We start from the raw sequence: 21,496 nt of genomic DNA, 5'->3' as shown, positions 1-21,496 counted from the left end.
AGACATTGCAGTTAACAGGAACAGTGGAGTCAAGATCAGGTCTGGAAGAGCAAACAAAGATTTCAGTGAGCTGCTCTAGAATTGCTAGAAAAGCAAATCAGAAGCCCTGATTGACAGCAAAGACATTCAGAAAACAGACTCTGAACAATACAACAATGTACCACATCTCCAGAGACACCTGCAAAAACTTGTCCTTCATAGAAGAGTCATCAGAAGAAAACCTCTCCTGCATCCTCACCATAAAATTCAGTGTCAGAAGTATGCAAAACAACACCTAAACAAGCCTGATGCATTTTTTTTTATTAAGTCCCGTGGACCAATGAGGTTAAAATTGAACTCATACCTTTTCATTACTGTGGTCAGTGTGGAGAAAAAAGGGCACAGAATTTCAGGAAACGAACATCTCAGCAACCATTCAGCACAGGGGTGCATCAATCATGCTTTGAGGTTGTGTTGCAACCAATGCAAGGGGAACATTTCACAGATTAGGGGAAAGAATGGTTTCAAAGAAATTACAACAAATTTGTGATGCAAACAGATCATCTGTAAAAAAGCTGAAGTTGAAAAGAGGATGGCATCTACAAATGGATAATGATCCTAAACACACATCAAAATCCACAATAGACGGTAAAGCCTTCAGCATGTGCCTTTTGGGGCAATGGCCCTCAGAGTCTCCGGATCTGAAGATCACTGGAAATCTGTGGCTAGACCTCAAAATAGTAGTGTACGCAAGACAATCACAGAAGTGGAAGAATTCTCCGAAGAAGAATGGATGAAAATCCCTCAAACAAGAAAGGAAAGTGTCATGTCTGGCTACAAAAAAGTGTTTACAAGCTGTGATTCTTTCAAAAGGAGGTGCTACTAAGCACTAACCATGCAGGATGCCCAAACTTTTGCATCGGCCCATTTTCCCTTTTGTAATTTTTAAAATGCATTTTAGACAACAAAAAAAAAAAAAAAAACACACACATTAAAAAGAAAGATGTGTAATCTGTAACTTCAGGCCTTTTAGATATAATTTCATCTGCAGCTTGCTTAACTGTTCACAATAACAGTCATTTTGACCTGGGGTGGCCAAAGTTTTACATGTCACTGTACATTACGGAGGTGTACATGAACACTATCGAGTTCATATAATCTCAATCATGGATTTTGCCATAACTGATGAGAAGACCATCATTAAGGGCAGACGTATCATTGGTGCAACCACACATGGACCCCAAGCGGTAAAGGGGCCATTACCAACCCCAAATCATCAAGCAGCTTCCGTCATGGACATATTATTGTCTGTAGATGATCCTTATACTGTTCTCGCACAGGAACCCCATTTTTTGCCGGCGTCCGTCCCTGAACAGCACAGTATACCGCGCTATTCTTCCTATCACAATGATAATACCCCCACAGGACTAAATAGACCCCAACTTTAGGTCTCATCGGGCGCCATAGGTGCAGCACTCCGTTTACTTTTCTGGCTCCTATCACACAAAATGCGAACTCAGCCTTAATTTCTCTTTGTCTTAATTAATTTGGGATTTTTGCAATTCACAAATATGTATTATTAAAAATGAAAAAGAGAGTTGGGAAAAAGAGGGAACGGATAAAAGGGATGGTTATGAAATAATAGAATGAGGAATAATTAGCCGCTCTGACCCACATCCCTTTTTCGCATGCATCTGCCCACTGAGGCCTGTGATTAGCTGCAACGATCAGGTTACTAGACCATTACTAGATGTGCCCATTCCCATTTCAACGACCGGGACATCCGTGCTTCTGGTCCCAGCAGATATCAAGGGAACCTGTCAGTTTTGGCCGATATAAGATACGGCCATCACCTTGCAGGGCTTATACACCGCATTCTATAATGCTATAGATAAACCCCCGATCCGACAGAGAGGAAAAATAAGTTATTATACTCAGCTGCGGGGCGGTCGGGTCCGATGGGTGTCACATTATAGAATGCTGTAGCTAAGCCCTGAAAGGTGGTGGCTGGATCTTATATCGGCCTAACATGGTGACAGGTTCCCTTTAAGCAACATTTATTAGGCAAAAGTTTTTTGTTTTTTTTATTTCATTTGATGTTTCAAGAACAAAAATGGACAAGGTGCTTTTGGTCACCAGAAGGGATTGTCTGTCCTCTACAAGAGCAAAGGCCCCGTCACACACAGCGATCTTGCTGATTTTGTGACGCCACAGCGATCTAGTCAGCGAGATCGCTGTGTGTGACGGGGGATCAGCGAACGGCCCCCCTGCCGGTTATCGCTGATCGTGCTCGATCGGCCTGGGCCATTTTTCGATCGCTGGTCTCCCGCATCGCTGCGTGTGGCAGTGAGAGACCAGCGATGCTGGACTCTAATGTAAACATCGGGTATCGAGGAGTCGCGCGGCTCTTAGATACCCAATGTTTACATTACAGTCCAGCGTCGCTGGTCCTGATCACTGGAGGGGCTGTCTTGTGACAGCTCACCAGCCATCAGCCTAACGATGTCCCAGCGATCCCATCATGTCGGATCGTTGGTGGGATCGCTGGGACATAGTTATGTCTAACAGGGGCTTAAGTTTTTGAATTGTAATAAAAGGAGAGAAAAAAAAAGTCCAAATATGCAATCATTGCCTATGCAACCTGGAGGCCCCGGTCCTCGGGGAGCTCATACACACAGGAGTGATAGAGCCGCTCTGAGCAGATGATTACACGTTCAGGTAATGGTTTGTGACCCAGTTTCACAGCCCCGGGAGCTGCGCGTTCTTACACTTTGTTTGGAATGTTAAACTAGAGATTAGAAAGCGACCGGTTCCCGATGTCCGCTACTCAACAATGTAAAGCTCCCTGAGCGAGCAGGTCCCTCACGTGCCAAGCCTGTGAAAGGATTCTTTGTCAAATTTTTTTTCCCCCATTTTGCAGCGGTTTACTTACAAAATAACGAACCTTCAAAGCCTTGTATGTGGTCTTATAATGCAAATATCCCCTCAGCCCAAAACTCATTCTCCGGTATATGGAAACACCTTGGTATAAATCTGGTATTTGCACGGTAAATCATCAGCACCAGTCATTAGTAGAGAACACGTTTAGGCCAGTTTCACACGTCCAGATAATTCCGGTACTGGAAAAACCGGTACCGGAGCTGTGTCCGTGTGCATATGTATGCCATCCGTGTGCTATCCGTATGCTGTCCGTGTTTTTGAAAAATTATTTTCAATGTTAACCCTTTGACTTTTAAAAATGCACATGGATCGCACACAGACAGCATCCGTGTGTGGTACGTGTTTACACGGACCCATTGACTTGTATGGGTCCGTGTGATCCGTGCTGTTGCACAAAAACGGACATGTCAGCGTGTTTTGCACATGGACACACGGTCTGTGAAAACACGCTGACATCTGCATAGACACATTCATTCGAAGAGAAAACTGTCACTACATGTATCGGAGACACTGACGTGTGAAACTGCCCTTAGATAGGGTTTATTGGAAACAGTCAACAAGCTTGTTCTCAGTTCACTAATGGCCGAGCTGGTATCCTGCACAATGCTGATGAAGAGCCACATTTCACAAAGTCTGTAGCAAGGAATGCTGAGGGATGTCAGCTCTGATGACTACAGAGAAAAATAAATTCTATGAAGATTCACAAAATTACTCTTTGATTTTACAGCTTACAGTGTATGAAGGAGGTACCTCATACATTTGAGGTATACCGGTATGTATAATACAGACCAGGGCCAACTAAGGCCTGTGGGCCACATCCAAGCCTAAGGCTATGCCTGCTTAATGGGACAACAAAAGGGCCGGAAGAAGTGGCTTGTGGGTGACTAGCTGTTTCTCAGTAAGTGGACATGCAGGTCTCGTATCATCCAGAGTTTCCTCATACACTTCATATATCCTCTGCTATAGTAGCATTCCATCAGATCCAGGTTCTCTTGCCTTGGTTTGTTCCAGTAGCCCATTTATCAGATTGTCCTGGTTCCTCGAACATCTGATGAAGACCTTGGCAATACGGGTGACGTATTCTATGTATATATCTATTCTTTTGATTCAAACATGTCAGTGTGATTTTTACTGTACAGCGCACTGACTTGCCGGATTTTAAAAAAAACGATCCGTCGAAAAAACGGATGGAAAAAAAATGATGCGCCGGATCCGCTATCCAACGGATTGTGACTGATGGCAGAAAACTGATGTGTGAAAGTACCCTAAGGCAGCAACAACAGATCTGGAAGGAAGCACAGGAACATGAAGCGCCATGGCAAGACAAGCCGCTGCATGGGATGTACCACAGACCGATAATGGAGGTGGCTGACATGGAGAAATCCTACCAATGGCTGGAGAAGGCTGGACTCCGAGACAGCACAGATGTACTAATCATAGCAGCACAAGAGCAAGTGTAAGGTGGTGGAATGATACCATTTCCTTGCTCTGCCTCCTTTAGTGTTCTTAATGTTTTTATAATAATTCGGTGGTACTGTTACATGTCATGTATTACCACCCAGAATCAATGGTATTGCCACAGTTATGTGTGTTACCATTTGCTGTAAATATGTTGTGTTTCATTGTATAATGCTATGTTTTAGATAGGGAAAGTGTAGTGCACCTTTTGGACATTAGAGGGGGGCACTTTAATACATAGAGTTCTTAGCAAGATAGGGTTAAGTGTAGGAGGTGCTGCCGGGAGGTAAGGCTAGGTTAGAAGGAAGTTAGTTCAGACAGGGCTAGGGTGCCCGAAGTGTCCACATGGGCTATAGGCCCAGGACTGCTCGGCAGCCACGCAACGGTAAGTAGCAACAGTCCCAGTTATCCACGGCTATTGGACATCAGTGGGCCAAAGCAGAAGAGATATGGTGACTCGTAGCCTGAGCGGACGCTCTTAGGGCAGGAGTCGGACGGAGTGAGGAACATAAGGATGCTATAACTTCACAGGAGTTGTACAGACGGGTCGGAAGCTTTTCCAGAGGCAACTAAACCAGGTGGCGGATGATTTCAAGTCTGGGGCGAAACATGCAGAAGAAAATGTCATCATGGCAAGGTTACGCCAGGAAGAAGGTGGGAAGCAGTCTAAGACGGTCCAGTCCGGGTATGTGCCATAGAGAAGACTCAGCAAAGTAGGGAGAGCTGAGAAAGCAAGTAAAGATGGATGTGTTATCAATGATGTGCCAACTGTGGATATATTGTGTGAAGTGGTCAGTAAACAATTCAAGTTACCATGGCCTGTGCCTCAGTTACTGGGAGTCGCCTCGGAAAGGGGCCATCGCCGCTTGGGAAGTGCCCAGGGGGACCCGAACCTGGAGACACAGGTACGCCGAACAGTGGAATGTATTTTTTTGTGAGGGAAGGCCTGGACACTGATGCTTTAGTGTCTCTGGCCACAACCAGGGCTGTGGAGTCGGTAAGCCAAACCTGCGACTCCGACTCCGACTCCTCAATTTCCCTTACACCGACTCCGACTCCAACTCCGACTCCGACTCCGACTCCCACACATATTGCTTATATTTAAGTGAAAAATGTATTGTAGTACAATGTGAACCTCAGACATTTAATCATTTTTATGATCCAATAATCAAGATATTTAGATAGAACAGAATATATATTGGTGTACTACCCGGTTTTCATTCTTTTTGGTACAGATACGATATGGATACACAGATATGGATAAATGGATATATAGATAGAGCAGATTTCTAATCTGCTTTTGCTATTGAAAACATTATCTATGAGCTCAAAAACCTTTCAGGTGATGCAGTTTTTTAAAAAGCTGATCTGCTTTTGCAGCTGAAAAACGTATCCTCAAAAAACACAGGAAAAATGCTGTGTGTGAATGTAGCCTTAGATCAGGAATATAACAGCCATTTATAGGACATTTCATAACTTTCCCAAACTCCTATGAAAAAATATTCAGCACATCCTGCATTGAACTACTGTACCCAATTTATTATATATTTTAGGAGTCGGAGTCGGTCCATTTTATACCGACTCCAACTCCGACTCCGACTCCACCTCCACGACTCCGACTCCACAGCCCTGGCCACAACTATATAGTCCTGGCCAACCCTCACACAAGCACTAAATACAAAATCTATAGAAGCAGGAATCAACCACACAAGACAAGATTCAAGGTGCAGACTATGCAAAGAAACCTCAGAAACAGTTCTACACAGTGCCAGGATGCAAAATGCAAGTAGGAACAGCATATACCGAACGCCACAACCAAGTAGCGGGAATTGTATACAGGAAACTCTGCACAGTATATGGACTAAGTCCCCCTAAGTCCAGGTGGGGAGACCCCAGAAAAAGGAGAATGAAAGAGCTAAAATCCTGTAGGACTTCAAGATCCAGACAGATAAGCAGGTGTTGGCTAAGGCCTGTTTCACACTTCAGTTTTTTGTGTCAGTTAAAATCCGCCAAAATGGCGGAAAGCGGATCCGTTACTAACTGATGTGAACGGATGCCACCGGACCGTTTTTTGACGGATCCGTTGAATGAAGAATTTTAAAGGAACCGCAGCCCAGGGAGAGGAGAGAATTTTTTCCGTCCGCCAGAAAAGATTTCAGGGTTAAATTTCCGCCTGACTTCCTTCCTCCGGGCATGCGCACTGTAAAATGTGGATCCTGCAGCAAACAAAACGTTGCATGGTCCGTCCAGGCATGTCGGCGGACGCAAAAAATTTGGCGGATCCGCAAAAAAACGGATCCAACGGATGGCCATCCGTCAAGATCCGCCGGTAATGCAACTCAATGGGGAAAAAACAGATCCGCCAAAAAAATGGCGGATAAGTTTTGTTTTTGTTTTTTTTAAAAACGGCGGATTTTGACTGATGGTCAAAAACAGAAGTGTGAAATAGGCCTTACCAACCAGACATTGTGATAGTAGACAAGGATCAGAAGACAACCATGATAATCGATGTGGCAGTGCCAAGTGACAGCAACATCAGAAAGAAGGAATATGAGAAGCTGGAGAAATATCAGGGCCTCAAAGAAGACCTGGAGAAGATGTGGAAGGTGAAGACCACAGTGATTCCAGTGGTGATAGGAGCACATGGAGCAGTGACCCCTAAGCTGGAAGAATGGCTACAACAGATCCCAGGAGCAACATCTGAGCTCTCTATCCAGAAAAGCGCAATGCTGGAAACTACTAAGATCCTGCACAGAACCATCAAATTCCCAGGCCTCTGGTAGAGGACGTGAGAATGAGGAAGGGCAAAAAAAAAAACAAAAAAAAAAAAACCATAATATACTGCCCCAAAAAATGATAGATAGATAGATAGAATCAGTACAGGCAGGATAAAGGTGATGTCCACTAACTTATCTGTCCTACGATGCACAAAGGGAAATGTTATGCGAGAGAGAAGTAAAAGAAACCCCCCTATAATTCTGCCAAAATAAACTAGTGCAGCTACTTCCCACAATAAATCTGAACTTCGATGGATGGTCAGGTTATAAAGAAGCAGAGTTAATATTATGGCTTTACTAAGAACAGCCAAGTGATGTCATAATGACGTGGTCATGTTGGTCTCAGGGCTCCTCACTTTCTGCATGAACTGATGTTTCTGTAAGGGTAACAAACACCAATGACAACACCAACAATGGCTAGAGAGGTTGTCAGCAGACGAGGTAGTAGGAATGCATTCATTAAAAATGGGTATCCCAACATAAAGGTGGCATCTCTACCCACCGGAGAGGTGATCACTTAATTGCTCAGGGTCTCACCCCTAGGACTTTTCACCAATTCTTATACAAGGGCCTTTCTAAAAAGGAGCAGCATCTGCACACACTACACCAAACACTGCACAAGTGAGCCATCTTGTATACAAGAAGGACCTCCAACATACATCTAAACCTTGAGAGACAGAAGGTCACAGAGAGGGTCAAGGATCAGTGGCCACTTACTGATGACTTTTAGGGAGAGCATTGGCCTTCACATAGGCTGCTGGGGTAGTGAACACCAGGTGCCACTGTCAAAGTCTGGATCGAGGGGGAATAGATGTTCAGGCCCCGATGGCCACATACACCCCCACAACCTTCAACAGAGAATTCATAGACGCACACCTCCTGGAAGAAAAAATGGTTTCGACAACCAAGTACAATGAACACAATGACCATCACACAGTAAATAAGTCAACTAGAGCGGTGACTTCAGGCACCCTTGGATCACTTTCACCCTCAGCACTTCCATTAAGAAGTCCTAGATCACCTACAGGTAGTCGAGTCAACCTGCCCAAACTCCCTCTCCCTTTGTTATAATGTACCATCCTTTACCCAACGTCCATCCCAAAGCCATGGATAAGGAGAGACCACTCTTGATTTTAGTCACCAAGCCAAGCGACGATATAGCCTTGAACATATGCAGACTATCCAGTATGGGACACAAGTGTTACAGGTGCTTTCTCTATCCAAAGTGGCTCCACCTAGTGGCCAGTAGGCAAAGACAAGTGTGAGGGGTAGAAAAGCGACAACTGTTCTGAGCACAATATGGAGTCAGAAAAATATCAGTTGTTAGGGTTACGCAGTCCGGCATATCTACTGCACTAGTAATAAACCATAAGAACAGTGCACAACATAGCCCAGCAGTGGTGGCACACGGGCAGATGAGGCAGCTCTCTACAAGGTTATACAGAATGACCAATGGAATCAGAATAGTAATAATTAAGAGTTACTGCTACTAATGGACACAGCCAATATGCTACTACGTGGATGTGCTCAGTCACGCAAGAACAATATCACATAAAAGTGATGTATGAGTCATGGAAGAAGAGATGGTGCACGTCACCTCAGGAGATGAGAGCCAAGCTGAGGTCAGAGGAGGAGGACAAGCTATTTTATCTCATCCGAGAAAAATTATTTCAAGACCAGCAAAGAATATAGTGGAAGCATATCATGGTGGAAACTTATAAAGCTGTGTATAAAAGGAAATTAAACGGTGTCCACGAGCCTCCTTCCTCTTATCAGAGAAGCAACAGTAGATTCACCTATGTCATTGTCCCAAAACTATAAAAACAGCCGTATAGTAGACAGGCTGACTGTTCAGCATACATGCAGGACATCAACATATGGATCTTTTAAGAAAATAATAGTTTATTTTATTCACTCTTCAGTCAATAGCGTGTGGGTAATGCTGCAATGTAAAGCAAGGAGGAAAGAATAGTAATGCACACTGTAATGGCGGGGTCCCAAGAAATGTTAGTCAGTCGATGGACAAAAGCATTGTCAACAGCAGTCTCCAGCATTGGGCTGCTAGGCACAACGTGGACCCAATACTCAGGGCAGTGGAGTGTCCAAAATACCCTTCCGTGTGATTCCGTCTACTGGCCTGGGGGAACCTCGAGATGTACATTGGGGGCCTTGGGTGCACTCAGCCTGCAAAACTACAGGGAAAGATGGATTCCGACTACATGGGGCGGAAGGCAGGTCTGTGGAGGCGGTAAGCCAGACCTCAGACTCCTCAATTTCCATGACACCGAGTCCAACTCTGACTCCACAGCCCTGGCGGAAGGTATTGCAATCCAATTAACACTAGGAATTCTTCTCCACCACTAGCAGTATAGAGAAGATAGCAAGAGGGATACTCTACTCATACCGAAAACCAGGGCTGAAGTGGTGTCCGGTACCTGTGGGAAAGAAGACAACCCGTTCGGCCTTATCCTGTATGTAAAGACTGACATTTGTCCAGTAAAAGTTTGATTGTTTTTATGGAATCCACGTCCCCTGGAGTCATTACTGCCGAAATTCCAGAAGAGGAAAGTCTGGAGAACCAACGGAGGCCTGCAGGCACTCCACACAGCAGCACACCGGGACAGGGACACGTGTCGTCTGTAGGGTACCAATGCTAATGGGAACAGACGCTCGCCCACGACTACCTCGCTTGGGCACCTTACAAATTTACGGTGTCTTTATTCACACTATTCTCTTTTCTTCTATTATTTCGGTTTTATTCATGGCTACGGGTTTAAAAATTAAATATGAGGTATTCTTACTTTACATAGTTGTGCTAGTACCTGGGCAGATTTTGGAACCCTATTTCATGGGTGGCTCAGCGGAGTCAGCCGTGCATAATCATGAGGATGTACTAATTTTAACCTTTGGCAGCAGAGCAGATGTTTCCTTCTTACAGATGTTTCTGATTGGACAGAGAAACTCAGTGGGAAGAAGTCATGCTGATAAATACCAGGTGGTAAAGGTCATGTCTGCCAGTCTGAAGAAAGAGGAGGGAGATAAGTGCCCTCCCTCCCTTAATTTTTTATCGCGATGTTTGTAAAGGGTGGACAGGGTGATTTTTCATGGTTTGGTTATTTTAACAATTTATTGATTAAAGTTTGACTGATAGATATTTATTGGGTAACTGCAAACATCGTGGCCTATTCAATCCAAATTCCGGTGTGTGTCATCCCATGAGGGGAAGGTGTTCTGGGTATTTGGGATTGGGGCTTGTGGACTTGCACAAACTTGGCGCTCTATGAGAGAATAGGTAAAAAGCAGCATTAAAGAGGTTGTCCACTACTATTCCCATTGATGATGTATCCTTAGGATGGGTCATCAATGTCTGATCGGTCGGGGTACAACACCCAGCACCCTCGCCAATCAGCCGTTTTCTGTATCGGCTGGAAGTACTCAGTTGTGGAGGGAAAAAAAAATAAAATAAGAGTAAAAATCATCCAGTTCCACTCTGGATGTGTGAACGCAGTCTTAGGCCAAGTTCACACACAAGTATAAGAGAAATCTTAATTTTCTTCCAAAAATAACAGATTTCGCAGTTTGTAATAATGAAAATTAAAAAAAAAAAAAAAAAATTTAAAAAAAAAAAAAAAAAAGGATACAGATGTTACACAGTTGACCTGTATGGGAACAGATTTTTGTTGAGCACCCATAGACTTGAATTGTATCATCCAAAATAAGGAACAGACCAATGTACGCTGCGATTTGTTTTCACGGGTGGTTTTACCAAGGGCATTCGGACCAAGGTATACAGATTACGCCAGTTTTTTGCATGGATGGGTTGTGTGAACATAGCCTTACCATGTGTGCAGCCTGCATGGGGCCCCACTGGCCCGGATTACCAACTACTAACATGCCAGGCCTCCATGTTGGAGCCAACACAGCGGGATACTGATCAAATCTGAATACTGAAATAAATCACGAAAATTATATACAGTAAATATGAGAACTGATATACCGTATGCAGCTTTCTAAAACCTTCAAATAGTAAAAAAAAAGGGTTAAGTTTTGTTTTTCTGCACGGTTTATGCCCTAATCAGCATCTTGTAGGTCTGCTGTACAGAGGAGAGATAGGAACAGCAGCATGTACAGCGATAAGAGGGTACACACTGGAGCGATAATGCAGGGAGAGGACCCCTGTGTGAGAGGGGGAAGCTGACACTCACTGTACAGGACGGATCCGGGACTCCTACAAGACGCCAGGCTATGGGAGGTTTCCGGAACGATTACTGCTAACTAGAAAATCAGATTACAGGAAATTACACAGCAACAGCCTAGGGCCACGTTCACACTTGGTGAAAAACTACTTTTTTTCTGATTGCTTGGACTGCGCAGTTTTTCTGTGCAAGAAAAGGAACGTGGATTTGATTTCATGAACCCTAAAGACCTCAGTGCTGCTATAGACGCTGTTGAACTGTGCAGGTTTATACGAGGAGCCAAAAAAAATGCATGTAAAAAAAACCCATGATTACGTTTTTCACTCCATAACCAGTAATCTGAAAGATTCTGGTGGGCTACAGTAACACTTGATAAAGAGGTGGCTTAAGGTTTGTTAATAGTCAAAATTGCAAGGTTTGGAAATTTTGCAACTCACCTCTTATTTAAAAAATCCCTTTGGTTTAAAAGAACAAGGCATTATTAATTTCATAGTGTACAGCTCGTTGCCTAGGTTACCTGTCACCTCAGCATTGGCTGGTTCCCTAGGCAATCCACACGCTTGTGAGCACCTCCCCGAGTCTGGCCAGATCGGCAGATGAGAGCGGCCCCTGTGCCCCTCTGGTTCTGCAGCATTGGAGAGAGCGCAGTTTGGGCTCCTGAAGACATACGCGAGACAGCCCCTATCTCAGAGGTGTACGATCTGATGGCAATTATTGTACGTCACCCCATAAAACCTGAGAGGTTACATGGGAGACCAGACATGTGGTCACAGAAGCACCAACATATGTATCTCCAGACAGAATTCACAGGGTATACAAAGTCTTCTAAATCCTCACTGCACATACATAGGTCTGAGGACACATTAGACGAGGTCACCTTCTCATGGTTCTATGACTTCCTCACATTTTTAGCACCAAGTTAGCTCGCTAGAAAAATGGTGGAAACAACTAAACGGTGTTTAAAAATTTTTTAAAAAAACAAACGTATTTTACGCTGCGTTTTTCCTGCCACTCGAGTATTTGCAGCGGATTCTCGGCACATGCTTTTTTAGACTGTGTGCTGAAAAGTGACACTTTTCATAAATTTGGTCCATTGTGCTGAAAACAAAAAAATAAATTCCAACTGGTTGCTGTGAGACAAGGCGACCACTTCTGCTCATTACATGGAGGCCCTCAAAAGACAATATTTAGATAGCTGAAGAGCAGCTGTATAACAACGTAGGATAAGCCGCGACATTCACTAAATATTTATCAGCAGCGGTGAGGTGCGATTCCCCAGGTGTGAGGACGCGTACTCCTGGGGGATGAGTCACTCTGGAAACACGCAGCCCTGATCCCTGCGCTAACCAGCGTTCAATAGATGGCTGTTTACACAGCGGCCTGGGATTACACAAAGGTGCTCCATCAGCCTGTGACCAAACATCAGCCCGGCCCTGCTCATGTATAGTGTCCGGTGGACTCCCTCCCCATACCCATGATACAGCATCGTTCAGCTGACGGCCACCTATCGACACAGTGCTTCGAGAGCACCATTGCCAGACATGTCTGCTGGTGACTTTTCCCCAGACCATATAATAATCAGTCTGAAGTCGGACACACCAGATCAATACTTCCCCCGACAATTATAGTCTTGGGCTCCCATACACATTTGCGTGTCCGCCGAATCTGTTGAGAATGGTGGGTTCGGACTACATTAGTCTATATGGCGGGCCTAAAAGGGGTTGTCTGGGACTTATATTAATGGTCCATCATCAGTATCTGATCGTGGCGGGGGCACTGCAACGCTTCATCAGCCGCTTAGTGACCGCAGCCAGGTACGGCACATCCGCCCCCTATTTACGTGAATAGGATCCGCAGTACTCGGTTGTGGCCACTACCAAGTCTACGTAGCAGCACAGCTCGCTACATCAGGCGGATGCTGGCACTGGGAACACCTAGTCGCACCCCCACCGATTTATATTCATGGCCTATCCTTTGGACAACCCAAGCATATGTACAGTATACAGTTAAACACCCCAATATCCTCACATATTAAAAGTATGTTGCTAGTTGAGGAATCACAAGGCCAACAAAGCCATACCCATTTTAGCCCATACTGAAGAGATATGGCCAGGCTGAACAGTAACACCGGGCAAACAAATGATCCCTCTGTAATATTTACTGCAACTACATGGATGAACAAAAAAAAGGTTTCACCCAACTTTCATGTCTCATGAGGACTGTATGATCAGTCGGCCAAAGCAATCGCTCATTCTCAAGTCGTTATCCATCAAACAGAAGTTTGGTTGAAATTGTGAATTCTCATCAGATTTAATCAAATATGTATAGGGGTCTTTGATGGGCTTACCATCACCTACTTCACAGCCTTCATTAGAATGAGCAGTAAAGCTGGAGATGCACATTAGACCGGGGTCAGACTTGTGAGTGTGATGCGAGTCTCTCGCTCAATACCCGGCTGCCGGCACTTGGACCGGGGTATGCGGCTGCATGTATTTCTATGCAGCCGCACATTCCGGTCCAGAGTGTCAGGTATTGATGAGAGTTTCTCGCATTGTACTCACAAGTCTGACCCCGGCCTTAGGGCCCCGTCACACATAGCGACTCACCAGCGATCCCAACAACGATATGACCTTGTCAGGATCGCTGGTGTGTCGCTACATGATCACTGGTGAGCTGCCAAACAGGCAGATCTCAGCAGCGATCAGCACCAGCGACATGCGGGTAACAAGCGACGCACATAGCTTAGTTACCCGCTGTGTACGTTAAGATACCAGCGCGCTGGTGCAGGGAGCTGGTAACCAAGGTAAACATCGGGTTTCTAAGCACCACGCTTAGAAACCCAATGTTTACCTTGGTTACCAACTCCAGCTCGATGATCGCTGGTCTCCCGCCTGCCACAAGCAGCGATGCGTGCTGGCCAGCAGGAGACCAACGATCAAAAAAATGTCCAGGAAATTAGAGCACGATCAGCGATACCCGGCAGGAGGGCCGGTCGCTGATAAGTGTCACACACACAATACGTGTGACTCTGCAGCGATCTCACTAGCGAGATTGCGGTGTGTGATGGAGCCCTTAGACCTAACCTGGCAGTTACTGTTGATTTGGCTGATGAGCTAATGTGTGTGGAAACAGACAATTATTTCTGCTATGGCAATAAAGGGGGAAAAAAAAAAAAAAAAAAAACCACACTTGGATTGGGCATGTCGGATTTCAACATACTTTCATATTTTCAGACAGAAGATTCGTAGTGCAATATAATAGAAAGCAAGAAACTATATGAGCTTTGCACAATCTTATCCGCCTGCAGGATCGTTTTCCTGCATGAAAATTGAATTGGAGGAGGCGGAGCGGAATTTTTAAACTTTGTGAGTGAGGAAAGTTTTGTTTTGGATCTTCCCATTGTCAAGGGAAAGAAACACACCTAATGTTGGACTGCAGCAAAGTCTGCAAATCTAGTTGCCCAGTGGTTAGCACTGCCGCCTTCCAGTGCTGGGGTCCTGGGTTCAACTCCCTCCAAGCACAACATCTGCAAGGAGTCTGTATGTTCTCCCCGTGTTTGTGTACATTTCCTCCGGGTTCTCTGGTTTCCTTCTACACTACAAAGACATACTGATACGAAATCTGGATTGTGAGTCCCAATGGGGACAGTGCTGATAAGGCTTATATAGCACCATTATAGCACTTTATAGATGAGTAAAATAAAAATCAAAAAATCCAGGTGGCTTTACAAGGTATCCACAGTCACTGGTACTTTTATTTGATAACGCTTCCCCAGTTTCTGCCGACCTTTCTCTATCAGGCCAATACCGTATGGACACGCACTCTCTAGGCTTTTTTCCCCCAGCACAACTAAGAGCTGGAAATGCATTAAGGTCAGGGTCACACTAGAGAGGAATACGGACGAGTGAGAGGCGTTAAAAGCACGCATTACACACGGACCAATGATTCTCTATGGGGCAGCTCCTAACAGCTGTATGTTTCTCGGCCGTATTCTACGGTCCGTGCCAATCGCAGCATGCTGCGATTGTCAGCGTACTACGCCCGTAATACGCCAATGCAAGTCTATGGGTGCGCAAAAAATACGCATTACACACGGACCACACATGTGACTTGCGAGAAATACGCACCCGGTGTCTTATAGAAAAGCCGGCAATTCAGTGCGCTATACAGTAAACTCACACTGACAGGTTTAATAAAGAAACGAAAGAATAGATATAGACACAGAATACATAAAAAAAAAAAAAAAATATATATATATATATATATATATATATATATATATATATATATATACACATATACACACACACACACACACACACACACACATACACACACATATATATATACACACACACATACACACACGTCTGTTATGATTGAGTCACCGTAGGAGGCAAAAATAGAAATGCTAGCTAAGTCCAGAAAACCAGAGAAGTTGGCAGCTATCGGATTGCAGACCCCTGAACCTATCAACACAACTAGCAGTAGCCGTGGGGGGTTCCTACGATGCCCTAGGCCCCTCGATCACAGCCAGAGGACTACATAGCCTAAAGACAGAAAGGGAAATCTAAACTGCCCCAGAGCAGACCCCAAAGCAAAAGGCAGCCCCCCACATATAATGACGGTGAAGCAAGAAGAAAGAACAAAACACAGACAGAAAGATAGACTGAGCAAAGATGGGGCCCACGCTAGCTTAGATAGGAAAGGACAGGAAGGCTGCTGTCTGCAATCCGTGAAAAACCCTATGAAAATAAGAGCCAACAAACTGACAGTAAAAAAGGCCCTGAAGACGCTAGGCTTCAAAAAAGCTATGTCAGTACTCAGGAATATTCTGAAGACAGAGCAACAGGCAAAAGGAGATTCTGCTAACCCCAGCAGGGAATGGCAGAATCCAGAAAAGCAAGGAAAACAAAACACTAATGCAAAAAGGCAAAGCAGATGAGCAGGAATCAGACTGGTTTCCTAGAAGTCCACAGAGAAATCACCCGCAGGCCAGAAGGGCGTCGGCAGCCTTATATCCAGTCATTAACTCCACTCAGCCAGTCATCATCATCAGCCCCAGGTGTTTGACAATCAGGCTCACTACCTTTCTTCACCAGAAGAGGGAGTTCCTCGGGCTTCAGTAGTGAAGGGGAAAATGAACTCACAACACACGTCATTGAGACATATATATATATATATATATATATATATATATATATATATATATATATATATATATATATATATATATATATATATATATATACACACACTCACTGGCCACTTTATTAGGTACACCATGCTAGTAACGGGTTGGACCCCCTTTTGCCTTCAGAACTGCCTCAATTCTTCGTGGCAGAGATTCAACAAGGTGCTGGAAGCATTCCTCAGAGATTTTGGACCATATTGACATGATGGCATCACACAGTTGGCGCAGATTTGTCGGCTGCACATTCCTGATGCGAATCTCCCGTTCCACCACATCCCAAAGATGCTCTATTGGATTGAGATCTGGTGACTGAGGAGGCCATTTGAGTACAGTGAACTCATTGTCATGTTCAAGAAACCAATCTGAGATGATTCGAGCTTTATGACATGGCGCATTATCCTGCTGAAAGTAGCCATCAGATGTTGGGTACATTGTGGTCATAAAGGGATGGACATGGTCAGCAACAATACTTAGGTAGGATGTGGCGTTGCAACGATGCTCAATTGGTACCAAGGGGCCCAAAGAGTGCCAAGAAAAAATTCCCCACACCATGACACCACCACCACCAGCCTGAACCGTTGATACAAGGCAGGATGGATCCATGCTTTCATGTTGTTTACGCCAAATTCTGACCCTACCATCCGAATGTCGCAGCAGAAATCGAGACTCATCAGACCAGGCTACGTTTTTCCAATCTTCTACTGTCCAATTTCGATGAGCTTGTGCAAATTGTAGCCTCAGTTTCCTGTTCTTAGCTGAGAGGAGTGGTACCCAGTGTGGTCTTCTGCTGCTGTAGCCCATCTGCCTCAAAGTTCGACGCACTGTGCGTTCAGAGATGCTCTTCTGCCTACCTTGGTTGTAACGGGTGGCAATTTGAGTCACTGTTGCCTTTCTATCAGCTCGAACCAGTCTGCCCATTCTCCTCTGACCTCTGGCATCAACAAGGCATTTCCGGCCACAGAACTGCCGCTCACTGGATTTTTTTTCTTTTTCGGACCATTCTCTGTAAACCCTAGAGATGGTTGTGCGTGAAAATCCCAGTAGATCAGCAGTTTCTGAAATACTCAGACCAGCCCTTCTGGCACCAACAATCATGCCACGTTCAAAGGCACTCAAATCACCTTTCTTCCCCATACTGATGCTCGGTTTGAACTGCAGGAGATTGTCTTGACCATGTCTACATGCCTAAATGCACTGAGTTGCCGCCATGTGATTGGCTGATTAGAAATTAAGTCTTAACACACAGTTGGACAGGTGTACCTAATAAAGTGGCCAGTGAGTGTATAATATATATATATATATATATATATATATATATATATATATATATATATATCACAGAGTTCTTCATAGCAGAATAGCCGCTAATTCAATTGCCGGCTTCTATCAAATCAGTCCCCAACCCGTCATGAAATGACACATGGTTTACATTCAGTAAAGCATTTCATTTCATGTTTTTTAACATGTCCCTGACTAATAATTAGATGAGGGTTTGTGTGCAAAATTTGGGAGTTGTAGTTATTTTAAGGGGTTAATTCGTTCTTAAAAATGCGTGGGCTTCCCATTGGCCTGTAGCGGTGGCGAATGGGTTAATCTTACAAAGTGTTAATGCCACCTTACAATCGAATGGTGACATTAACCCTTTGTTAGATTAACCCACTCGCCACCAATATAGGGCAATGGGAAGGCCACGCATTTTTCAAGAACGAATTAACCCCTTAAAATAACTACAACTCCCAAATTTTGCACACAAGCCCTCATCTAATTATTAGTCAGGGACATATTAAAAACACGAAATGAAATGCTTTACTGTATGTAAACCATGTGTCATTTCATGTCGGGTTGGGGAAGGATTTGATAGAAGCCGGCAATTGAATTAGCGGCTATTCTGCTATGAAGAACTCTCTGAAATATAAAAATATTATATATATATATATATATATATATATATATATATATATATATATATATATATATATATATATATATATATATATATATATATATATTATACACACACACATACATACACTCACTGGCCACTTTATTAGGTACACCTGTCCAACTGTGTGTTAAGTCTTAATTTCTAATCAGCCAATCACATGGCGGCAACTCAGTGCATTTAGGCATGTAGACATGGTCAAGACAATCTCCTGCAGTTCAAACCGAGCATCAGTATGGGGAAGAAAGGTGATTTGAGTGCCTTTGAACGTGGCATGATTGTTGGTGCCAGAAGGGCTGGTCTGAGAATTTCAGAAACTGCTGATCTACTGGGATTTTCACGCACAACCATCTCTAGGGTTTACAGAGAATGGTCCGAAAAAGAAAAAAAAATCCAGTGAGCGGCAGTTCTGTGGCCGGAAATGCCATGTTGATGCCAGAGGTCAGAGGAGAATGGGCAGACTGGTTCGAGCTGATAGAAAGGCAACAGTGACTCAAATTGCCACCCGTTACAACCAAGGTAGGCAGAAGAGCATCTCTGAACGCACAGTGCGTCGAACTTTGAGGCAGATGGGCTACAGCAGCAGAAGACCACACTGGGTACCACTCCTCTCAGCTAAGAACAGGAAACTAAGGCTACAATTTGCACAAGTTCATCGAAATTGGACAGTAGAAGATTGGAAAAACGTTGCCTGGTCTGATGAGTCTCGATTTCTGCTGCGACATTCGGATGGTAGGGTCAGAATTTGGCGTAAACAACATGAAAGCATGGATCCATCCTGCCTTGTATCAACGGTTCAGGCTGGTGGTGGTGGTGTCATGGTGTGGGGAATTTTTTCTGGGCACTCTTTGGGCCCCTTGGTACCAATTGAGCATCGTTGCAACGCCACAGCCTACCTGAGTATTGTTGCTGACCATGTCCATCCCTTTATGACCACAATGTACCCAACATCTGATGGCTACTTTCAGCAGGATAATGCGCCATGTCATAAAGCTCGAATCATCTCAGATTGGTTTCTTGAACATGACAATGAGTTTACTGTACTCAAATGGCCTCCTCAGTCACCAGATCTCAATCCAATAGAGCATCTTTGGGATGTGGTGGAACGGGAGATTCGCATCAGGGATGTGCAGCCGACAAATCTGCGCCAACTGTGTGATGCCATCATGTCAATATGGTACAAAATCTCTGAGGAATGCTTCCAGCACCTTGTTGAATCTCTGCCACGAAGAATTGAGGCAGTTCTGAAGGCAAAAGGGGTCCAACCCCTTACTAGCATGGTGTACCTAATAAAGTGGCCAGTGAGTGTATATCAATGACGTGTATATATATATATATATATATATATATATATATATATATTATATACACACACACACACACACATACAGTGGGGCAAAAAAGTATTTAGTCAGTCAGCAATAGTGCAAGTTCCACCACTTAAAAAGATGAGAGGCGTCTGTAATTTACATCATAGGTAGACCTCAACTATGGGAGACAAACTGAGAAAAAAAAAATCCAGAAAATCACATTGTCTGGGTTTTTTTTCATTTTATTTGCATATTATGGTGGAAAATAAGTATTTGGTCAGAAACAAGCAATCAAGATTTCTGGCTCTCACAGACCTGTAACTTCTTCTTTAAGAGTCTCCTCTTTCCTCCACTCATTACCTGTAGTAATGGCACCTGCTTAAACTTGTTATCAGTATAAAAAGACACCTGTGCACACCCTCAAACAGTCTGACTCCAAACTCCACTATGGTGAAGACCAAAGAGCTGTCAAAGGACACCAGAAACAAAATTGTAGCCCTGCACCAGGCTGGGAAGACTGAATCTGCAATAGCCAACCAGCTTGGAGTGAAGAAATCAACTGTGGGAGCAATAATTAGAAAATGGAAGACATACAAGACCACTGATAATCTCCCTCGATCTGGTGCTCCACGCAAAATCCCACCCCGTGGGGTCAGAATGATCACAAGAACGGTGAGCAAAAATCCCAGAACCACGCGGGGGACCTAGTGAATGAACTGCAGAGAGCTGGGACCAATGTAACAAGGCCTACCATAAGTAACACACTACGCCACCATGGACTCAGATCCTGCAGTGCCAGACGTGTCCCACTGCTTAAGCCTGTACAGGTCCGGGCCCGTCTGAAGTTTGCTAGAGAGCATTTGGATGATCCAGAGGAGTTTTGGGAGAATGTCCTATGGTCTGATGAAACCAAACTGGAACTGTTTGGTAGAAACACAACTTGTCGTGTTTGGAGGAAAAAGAATACTGAGTTGCATCCATCAAACACCATACCTACTGTAAAGCATGGTGGTGGAAACATCATGCTTTGGGGCTGTTTCTCTGCAAAGGGGCCAGGACGACTGATCCGGGTACATGAAAGAATGAATGGGGCCATGTATCGTGAGATTTTGAGTGCAAACCTCCTTCCATCAGCAAGGGCATTGAAGATGAAACGTGGCTGGGTCTTTCAACATGACAATGATCCAAAGCACACCGCCAGGGCAACGAAGGAGTGGCTTCGTAAGAAGCATTTCAAGGTCCTGGAGTGGCCTAGCCAGTCTCCAGATCTCAACCCTATAGAAAACCTTTGGAGGGAGTTGAAAGTCCGTGTTGCCAAGCGAAAAGCCAAAAACATCACTGCTCTAGAGGAGATCTGCATGGAGGAATGGGCCAACATACCAACAACAGTGTGTGGCAACCTTGTGAAGACTTACAGAAAACGTTTGACCTCTGTCATTGCCAACAAAGGATATATCACAAAGTATTGAGATGAAATTTTGTTTCTGACCAAATACTTATTTTCCACCATAATATGCAAATAAAATGAAAAAAAAACAGACAATGTGATTTTCTGGATTTTTTTTTCTCAGTTTGTCTCCCATAGTTGAGGTCTACCTATGATGTAAATTACAGACGCCTCTCATCTTTTTAAGTGGTGGAACTTGCACTATTGCTGACTGACTAAATACTTTTTTTCCCCAGTGTGTGTGTGTGTGTAT

General features: G+C 44.2%; 1 protein-coding gene across 2 annotated transcripts in view; it reads right to left on the bottom strand.

Moving 5' to 3' along the window:
* Positions 1-21,496, bottom strand: part of TBC1D1 (TBC1 domain family member 1) — a 181,380-nt gene that overhangs the window by 121,924 nt on the left and 37,960 nt on the right. The gene's annotated exons all lie outside the window — the stretch shown is intronic.

This window comes from Dendrobates tinctorius, unplaced genomic scaffold (assembly GCF_039654945.1).
Source record: "Dendrobates tinctorius isolate UK_male_01 unplaced genomic scaffold, ASM3965494v1 ptg000376l, whole genome shotgun sequence".
NCBI classification, from domain to species: domain Eukaryota; kingdom Metazoa; phylum Chordata; class Amphibia; order Anura; family Dendrobatidae; genus Dendrobates; species Dendrobates tinctorius.
Note: the sequence above shows the minus strand (reverse complement) of the source record. Positions and strands in the feature narration are given on the sequence as shown.